General features: G+C 35.6%; 1 long non-coding RNA gene across 2 annotated transcripts; it reads right to left on the reverse strand.

The window, feature by feature from the left end:
• Window positions 1-3,938: 3,938 nt before the first annotated feature.
• LOC140175398 (uncharacterized) lies at window positions 3,939-7,223 on the reverse strand. Of its 2 annotated transcripts, XR_011866153.1 has the most exons (3): window positions 6,903-7,223; window positions 6,562-6,701; window positions 3,939-6,466 (listed from the first exon to the last, which is right to left on the reverse strand). It is a non-coding gene; the product is annotated as an uncharacterized lncRNA (long non-coding RNA). The 2 variants fall into 2 exon arrangements; XR_011866152.1 differs by lacking the exon at window positions 6,903-7,223 and having other exon boundaries at window positions 6,562-6,891.
• Between the last annotated feature and the right edge of the window lie 2,757 nt (window positions 7,224-9,980).

Below are 9,980 nucleotides of genomic sequence, written 5' to 3' on the forward strand. Positions count from 1 at the left end.
TTCAAGTGCTGATAAGAAGGATATTAAGAGATGTTATCGACAAAAAAAACTCTTAAATAAACTTAAAATTTAACAAAAATGATCAAATTTTAACTGCTCCTATTTTTGTTAACAAAAAACGCTTAGCTGACTAATTAATTAGATGACATGGCGGTTCGAATCTCGCCTTGTGCATGCATCAACTCATTGGCTAACGGTAAACCTTTAAATGGAATTCAGTACTGCGACGGATTAGTCCTTGACCTGCCAGACTGGGAGATACCGTGAAAAACAAAAAAAAAATTAGATGACATAGCACAATAAAATATTATTTGACATTTTTAATTAATTTAAAATTATATAAACTCTAATTTTTTAAATCAATTTTTCTCCTCCCTCACTCGTAGAGGCGAGCTAGTGAGTTTCGGCGTGGACCTAGTCAAACTCAACGGACATATTGGCTTCGACGTAAGAATTGACGTTGAGCTCAGAGTCAAATTCAACCTTGAGTTCTGCGGCGATGATAATGATTATATATGACCTTGCTCATTGCCGCCGCCTTCTTCTTGTTCTTTTTCTTCTTCTGTCGATGCTGGCATCTTCTCTCTCTCTCTCTCTCTCTCTCTCTCTACTTTGTGTCTTCTTCTTCGTCTTCCACTTTCTTTTATTATGTTCACTCTTCTACTTTCTATCTTTTCTTTTCTGTCTTTACTCTTCAGATCTTTTTTTAATTGCACTATGTTGTTATCATTGAACTGTGTGAATATTGTTGTTGTTATTATTGAACTGTTATTGGTAATCTTCGTCACCGTCGGTTCCTACAACCAAGCTTTGTTTATTTCTCTCTAAAGGGCTTGTAGTTCATTATACCAAAGACTTAAAATGAACTATTGAAATTGTCGAGAGAGTACCAAATGCTGACGAAGGTTACCGACTTTCGGTGGACAGCATAACGAGTCTTTAAGTAAGTGGATGAACAGCGTAATGAGTCTAAGGCTATAGAAGCATTCACCAACGTTGATAGGTAAATGCATTGCAAGCAAATAGAGCAGAGAGCTTACCGTCTATTTCTATTAGATTAAAGTTGTGAGCCTGTTGTAGTCGGTCCGTGAGTACTTGCTATATTCCTACGTTCTTGCACGGCTAGTTCTTCGAGCCCTACTTCTCCCTTCCCTCTCTTCCTGTTCATTCTACCGTCCAAAAAAAGGCTGTATGGAGTATAGCCAAGTGGTAAGGCATCAATTTTTGGTACCTGCATGCAAAGGTTCGAATCCTTTACTTCAGATTATGAACACCCGATCGAATTTTTCAAGAATGAGCTGATGACTACAGGGGAAGCTGCTGATTGCTGTCCTTGAACCCAGCCCAGGAGGAACGCATGGTTCCCTGGCGCTTCATGGGACGGGCGTTCAAAGTCCTCCTCCCTCTTATCTAAATCTCCCCCGCTCCCCATATGAATTTGAACTACAATTCTCTGGATAGTTTCACTCAATTATCCTTCCTGCCTAAGCTATAGAGATGGAGGACTCCCCCACTTAAGATAAATAATAGCTCAATCTAGTGATTTCCTTATATTTGGCCTTAAAGGCCTACAACTGCTCATTCTGTGGAATTTCATCACTAAGTAATTTATCCAATTTCATAAGTAGCTAATTTTATTTAAGGCATTAGTAAGATTTCTAGAACTAGAGAATAGGCTATGAGCTACATCGAAAGTGGAAGGGAATCCCACCTACTACTAATAGAGGTAGGCACAGAGACGGATGTACTCAGCAGGTAGTGGGGGCAACTACCCCCAGTGAGATTGAAAAATTAGTGAGTAATTCTTAGTGAAATATTTAATTTGCCCCCACTATCCAATTAATTTTGACCCCACCCTCCAAATCTCTAACCTTTCTCTTTCTCCTTTTTTTTAATTTTGTTTCTCTGCTCCAGCCTCCAACCTCCAACCTCCACTTCTAGACTACAGCAGTCCAGCCCTCCAGAGTTACTGCCTTCTGCTGCCACTCTCCCACTCCGCCAGTTTCTCTGTCGCTGTCTCGTTCAGCCTTTCACCCGCGTTGGCTCCGTCTCTACTGATTTCTCCTTGCATCGCCGCGTGCCCGCGTCTGGTTCTGCCGCTGCGTTCCCTCGGCGTCTGGTTTTGTCTTCTTCTTCTTCTTCTTCTTCTTCTTCTTCTTCTTCTTCTTCCTCCTCCTCCTCCTCCTCCTCCTCCTCCTCCTCCTCCTCCTCCTCCTCCTCCTCCTCCTCCTAGTCTTGGGTGCCGCATCGCTGTTGGGTTCTGCCTAGTGGAGTTCAGGGTTCTGCAGTTCAGTCTGGACTCTTCACTCTTGCCTCTTGGTACATACATTCGTGATTTATGAATGATGATTGTTAATTGCTTTTTGTTAATTGCCTCTTGGGTTCTGTAGTTTAGTTATGTGATTCTATCTATGTAATTGTTACTGTTGGAATTTAGAAATCAATTTTGTTGCTGTTGGAATTTAGTTCATTAGTTGTTGCTGTTGGAATTTAGAAATCAAATTGTTGTTGTTGTTGGAATTTTGTTGCAGTTTAGTTCATTAGTTGTTGCTGTTGGAATTTAGAAATCAATTTGAATGATGCATGATTATCAATTTTGCATATATAATTTTATACTGTATTTTTTAATTTGTGTAAAATTGTAAATTATTTATATTAGTCAATCAACTTAGGTTTATAATTTTATTCTATTAGTAATGGAGAAATATTTTAAAAGAACTTCGTTGTTGGAGGTTGTATCCCAAAACAATTCGTTGACCTCTTCTAACAAAAGGAGATTTTAGAATTCAAAGTAGAGAGTCTTATAGCAGATTCGGGACAATGATCAAAGATTTTAAGTTATCATCCAAATGACAGAGACAAATATAGGTGTGCATATTTGTGAAAAGGTCCTTATGGAAAATGAATTTTTAAATGAGTGTTTAGTCACATATATAGAAAGAAAGATATTTGATTGTATTGACAATGAAAAGATTATTCAATCTTTTTAAGAAAAAGATGAACTCCAGAAGAATAGAATTTTAAATTATTTGTTACTATTTTAAATTATTATTTTATTATTTTAATTTATTAGTTAAATAATTTGAGAAATAATCATATTTTATAATATTATAATACAATTATAAAAATTATTATTATATTATATATATTTTGTCCCCATGGACAAAATTTTCTGGATCCGTCACTGGGTAGGCATATAAGGAAAGTCCTTGAGCTATTGTCGGAAGAGCAAATGACAAGCACAATGGACCCGACCCCTTAGCCTCTTAAGGTGAATAGAATACCTTCATTCTTGAATGCCATTCTGCTACAATGTCGGTGAAGATGCTTTTCTCTGAGTCGTGTAGGGCCTGTTCAAGTTCCACACACTACAAAAAAAGGGGTTAAAACGGCGGTTATTTTTTGTCATTATTACCAAAAATGGTGCCTCCAAAAAACGTCGTTATTCTGGGCGCCATTCTGGTTATTATGGCGATTTTCAGAAAATCGCCGTAACAACCAATGGATAATACGGTTGCTTTTTTAGGGTTAAAATGGCGGTTTGTAACCGCCATTATTTTCACATAAAATGGCGGTTTTTGAATTGTTTAAAATGGCGGCTATAACCGCCGTTTTTACCAAGATGTTGTGGCATCATTTCTGTTTAAAATGGCTGTTAAAAATCGTCATTTTTACTAGGTTATAATGGCATCTTTTGTATTTAAAATGGCATTTTCAAACCGCCATTTTTACCAGGTTATAATGGCATCATTTTCGTTTAAAATGACAGTTTTTAACCGCCATTTTTACCAGCGTATAATGACATCGTTTTCATTTAAAATGGGAGTTTCTAACCGTCGTTTGTACCTAATTATGATGACAATTTTATGCTTTTTAAAATAAGATTGAAACCACCAATTTAAAGTGATATTTTCGAAACTCACTTAAAAATCTCATAATAACCAAAAGGCATACCCATAAATCAAACATCATAAGATGATTTTTAATTCATACATGATCCAAAAGTCATAATCTAAGTCATAATTGAAATGTCATAATCCAAAGACAAAGTATTAAAGTAACATTTTTCAATAATACGTCTTAGCATATAATCCTTAATATACGTCTTAACATATCAAGCAAGGTCATGCTTCCTTGTTGCTTGCTCCAGAAGACCTACTTTCTAACTCTTTTGGTGATAGAATCTCACTCTCCTAATCCAATCCCTACAACAAAAATATAATTATTATGAGCACAAAATATACAAGAAAAAAGCATATATTAATAATAAGTGGATAATTATGAATTTGAATTCATCTAAAAAAATTCACATATAAGAGCAAATTAAATATGAGAAAGATTTTAAACACTCATCATACACAGTAAATTAAAAAAAATCAAAATATGAGAAAGATTTCAAACACTTTAATTAAATCCTTAATAATAATCGAGGATTACATAGTAATTCAGTAATGAAGCATTAAAATTTCCTTCATTCAATATAAACACACATACATGCTAATTAATTTTGATCTCTGAAAAAAATTCATATGCTTTATCACTGTGAGTTATTTTCATGCCCCACAAGCATCAATATTGTTGAGAATTTTTTGTTACTGAGCACAAGCTAGTGCAGAAATCATGGTTTTAAATTATGGTTGCAGTTGTAATGCTTTAAAATATATATATATATATATATATATATATATATATATATATATATATATATATATATATATATAACTTAATTATGGGAATATATATTGTTAGTTATTAGATGGTGTATATATATATTTAAATAGGAGGAATTGAACTACTTAGCTTCATCTTCATCAGAGCCAATGGTAATGCATTCTTTCTCATCCTCAAAACCTTCAAGAGAAGGATGAGGAGAGTGACCCTTACCAAAGGATCTAATGCAAGAAAATCCTACACTAGTTGACACTAGGAAACACATGATGACATTATCTACTAAGAAAACTAGCACAAAAATTGTAGTAACATGCGGTAAGAGTTAGACCAGATAAGTACACATTTTCACAATGGCACACACTTCTCACCCACATTACTATTACATCAATCAACCCTAGAAATGAAATATGAAACGCCCATGCAAAACAAAACTGATAAGCACATACCAAAAAGTAAGAAAAATAAAAACTTTGAACCAAATCACCCCTTGAATGACTCAAGAAAAAGTAGCAAACATGAAAGTAAAGACAAAAGGAGATTAAGATCGAAGAACACATACCTGAACACGAGGAATTGAGAGAGAAAGAGAGAGAGAAAGATGGAGAATGTGAAGGATGAACATATGAGAGAATAGAACGAGAGTATATAAAGGTGGTATGGATTATCATATATTAGCTATAGCCTTCAAATTAGATCCGTATGTTAAAATGTCTCAGCACAATTTTAGAAGTTTATTCAATAAAGCATATATAGCATGGTTAAAAAAGGAGGAGGAGGTTTTGATATTGGCAGATAGAAAATTCTTAGGTGGTTCAAGAATTAATCATGATACATGTGACGAAATCATTTGCAGAATTCACATACATTTTTTATTCTCCTCTGTAATTCACATACTCTTATTCTTAACATATATTAGAGACGAGAACCATGATTTTATCACGATGCAAATCCAAGAAGCAACATTAAAATAATATATATAAAAAACCTGCAGTAAAGATTCACTCCTCCTATTCATAACCAAATTCTCCTACCAAGAGGAATGCATGAATGACTTTAGATTTGATAAACAATTGAGCAACAACACACTCTTAACTCCTTACATCACCAACCAAGCACCTAACAAATTAACTAGCTAACTGTAACCACTTTAATTAATTTCTAACAGCCGACTAAGTCATTTATAGAGTTGCAAGGGAAAAAAAGAGAAGGAAATTTAGCCATCTCAGATAAACAGAGCGCAAATATAAACAATCTAGAATAATTTTAAGAAGATAACAACACATAGAAATTTAAACACGAAAAATCCGAACCTTAATAAGTAATCGCAAATAAGGATGTAAGCTTTGTGAAACTAAGCTATGACAGATTTTTTCTGAGATCAGAGATCAGAGAAACACCTTAATAGAAGTAAGCAATAGAAGATCTGAGTTCAGAGAGAGAGAGAGAGAGAGAGAGAGAGAGAGAGAGAGAGAGAGAGAGAGAGAGAGAGAGAGAGAGAGAGAGAGAGAGAGAGAGAGAGAGAGAGAGAGAGAGGGGGGGGTAAAGTTATGAAAGAAGACATGAGATCGTCGTTAACCACCCCCCGCACCAATGTCAATCCAATGCTTCAACGGAAGACCCAAAAATCCCTAACAAAGCTACAAAGAAACAAAAATCCCCAAAAATCAGCACCAAAAACAATTTTAAAATTCTAAACCAAACAAAAACAAAGAAATCGGTGCCTTCTGGAATCGAAATGCTGAGGTTTGTAGCCACCAGAGCTTTGCCTCTCACCGAAATCTTCGTCTCCACAACACTAACAAAAAAAATAAAATAAAACAGCATTTCAGTTTCGGTTTTGGCTTCTCTAATAGAATAACTGTTTCAGTTTAATTTGAGAGGGAGAGGTACCTGGAGAAATCGTAACTGGCGGAGAGAGGAGAACCCTAGAAGGAAGAACGGCATTGTCGGAGAGCTTCTTTACACGAAGGAGACAAAGGAGAGATAGCTAGAAGGGAGATGAGAGCGTCGTATGTTTAGAGAGGAGAACCCTAGAAGGAAGAACAACGTTGAATGAGCTAGGGATTGCAATTTTTTATTTTATATACGTGTGAAAATGGCAGTTCAAAACCGCCATAATCACCAGAACCGCCAAAATATACAAAGCCAATTACGGCAGCAACAAAAATTTTCATAATGTCTCAATATTATGGCAGTTCTTTAAAACTGTCTTAATATCAATGCCATTTTACCCCTTTTTTGTAGTGACAGGCGGTTGGACCTTAGATGCGAAAAACTTCTTTAATATCTTCGAATGGGTAGGAGAGGATTGCTAGGTAGCCTCCTCAGCCCTAAAAGATGATCTTATGTAGCAGCTCAATAGAAACCCAACTTTCATTTTTGGCATTTTGTAGACGTGGTTATTCCTATTTGTTTCTAAGAACAATAAATGTGGTTTCTGGTTTCGACTCCTTCCATTTTTCCCATTGCTTTTATGTAATGGATTGAAAGCCTTTGATTTTCTTTGGAATAGGAGAACCCTTGCCTTTATGGATGAATTGGGTAAAATAGTAACCCCATTCCTACTGTTGTGGGAGAGAGGCACTACTCCGGGCCCGTCGAGAGAGGGGGTTCAATCCACTTGATGAATATCAAATTTCTCTCTTACTACATTACATAAATATTTAAGAATCCTATAGAAAATACTATTTGAAATAAAAAAAAGAAATACAATTTTGTGAAGATCATCTGTTAGTTTACATTTTCCTTTGCAATTTACCATGTTTTTCTTTAGTGCCCACCAAGTGTTTGTGAAAATTCCACTTGGTAATTTTGAGTAGATTTTCACACATTGGTTAGGAAATAAGTTCCTAGGATACTAGAGTCATAATATCTGACATTTAGTGACAACTCTTAGGTAGTTAGTTGACTCTTATTTCCATTGACGCTAGCTTTTTTCTGGGTTAATTGGTAAGTTAGCTAGGACTTATGGATCAAGGTCAATTATGCTTACTTGACTTACTTCTCGATGCAAAGGGTTGATGAAGCGAGATTGACTCCTTATAGTTGCCATAGTTGTTGTTATGACAATGATAGGATTCCTTAGTTCTCATTCCCAAGTCAAGGCTCTTTTATGCATTTATAGCATTTTCACTAGTTTTGACTTTATTTCCCTTTTTGATAGCGTTAATTTTCTTTTTTAGCGTTCTTTAGTTCTTTAATCTTTCGTTTCTTGATTCAAACCCCCCTTTTTCCTCGCGACCTAGAATGTGAGATCCCCAAATTACAATTCCGAGAGAGACGACTCGAGGTTGAATGACTCTCGATTGATTTTTATTTGAATTGAACTTTGATTGATGGAATTTAATTGCCGGTTTGGACTATGCTACCGACAAAGTGATTCTTGTTTGGAGAAATTCTAAACTGGCACAAATGCCATTCGTCAAGTTTTTGGCGCCGTTGCCGGGGAAAATGCAAATGGTGCTATATTCTAGGTTGTTGTGAATATGTTAATAGTGTAAATAGACTTTTTGGTTGTTTGTTTGTTTGCTTTTGTTAGTAGGTTTTGTTTATAACCATTACCACAATTCACCCCCAAGAACCCCAAACACTTATTTTTCTAGTTGCCAATTTTATACACCATCACCTCATTTCATACAAAATCAAAATTCTTACCCTCATGAGCTTAATTGTCAACTCACCTCAAGTTTCATCTTCATGTATGGATCAATCCACACAAGAAGCACTTCAAGTGCTCATGCAAGAACAAAAGGAGTTCCAGAAGAAACAAGAGCAAGTTATGTCTACCTTAACAGAAACTCTTGACCAGTTAGCTTTATTGCATTCATCCCACAACCAAGAGATTCTAATAGATGAACGTGAGGAACCAAGCTAAAGTGAAAAGTGTGGAATGGAGAAAGAATTGCAAAATCAAGTAGAAGATGAGAATTTACAAAGTGAAGCACAAGAGGAGGTAATTGAAGAATTGTTGGAGAGTGATCAAGTGGATTCCATTATTCAAGATTTTTTTGTCCAACTTGGTCAATCCCTTCAATGACCTTCATGAATCTCCCTCCATTAAATTTGAAGAAGATGTTGATGTGGACCTTACACAACCTCCAATATTTGACTTGAGTGATGATAAGGAAGATTTAAAGGAGGTTGAGAAAGAACTGGATTACCAAGAAGCGAAGATGCATGTAAAAGAGCAAATTGAGTGGGTTGTAATCACACCAACAAGCTTCTTAGGCCCACATCAATATGCTATTCTAGAAACGGATCTTCAACTTCAAACCCTTCTTGGAATAGTAGATGGTGTAGAGAAAAATGTCAATTGGCAAGAAAATCAAAAGCTCATCAAAGAAGCCAATTCAACATTTCAAGTTCAAGTGTGGTGCAATATTCAATCAAGTGGATTTTGAGGGGTGTGCAAGTGTTCCAATGGTGATTCAAGAGGATGTTCATCCAAGTGCGAAAATAAAAATCAACAAGAGGATGAACAAGAGACTAGAGTATGAGATCCAGGCATTGGTTTAAAGAGTCAACAACAATGGATCCTAGTTACTTACTTGGGATTGCTAAAGAGTTTGAAACACTTCATTTGGGACCTCGGAGGTCAAATCAAGAGGAAACTTGGATGGCAATTCAAAGAGGAGTGGAAGCACAAGCCACCATAACACAAGCTTCACTCAAAAATGTCTAACTTAAGGACTTTAAACCAAAGTGCTAGGTAGGAGACACCCCACCATGGTAATATCTTTCTAAATATTTCCTTCTTTTACCTTTTATTTCTTGAATAATTGATTTTCTTGCTTAGCTTGGTTAGTGCATTTTGATGATAGTTTAGTGTTTTTAGTAGAATAATGTGTCTTTGAGGTTTTAAAAATGTTTTGGGGCTTGAAAAGCTGTTTAGGATGTCATGTTTGGTACCTTAGAAGCATAAACTTTTGTTGCAAAAATAGAATTACACATATTACACAGTTTGGCTAACACAGTTACATGTTGAGCAACTTTTTTTCATTCATGCAAATATTACACATATGAACTCAATCGCATCATTACTCAACATTGAGATCAAAGTTTGCAAAATATCACTAGTAAGAACAACAGCATTACAGAAACAACTACAAACAATAATTTGATCATAAACTTTTGACTCCTAACATCCGATTCTAATTTTTCCAGCCTCCAACCTTCTGTCATCTTCTACTCATCATTATAGTTAAGACTTTCTGATTTTGCCGGCACAGCCTCTTGCCCAACATCTGCCCAAACAAATAAATCACACCATCTTTTACCAATTGTCTGCAATCAACGAATGTTTCAATAAC

Source organism: Arachis hypogaea, chromosome 9 (genome assembly GCF_003086295.3).
Source record: "Arachis hypogaea cultivar Tifrunner chromosome 9, arahy.Tifrunner.gnm2.J5K5, whole genome shotgun sequence".
NCBI lineage: Eukaryota > Viridiplantae > Streptophyta > Magnoliopsida > Fabales > Fabaceae > Arachis > Arachis hypogaea.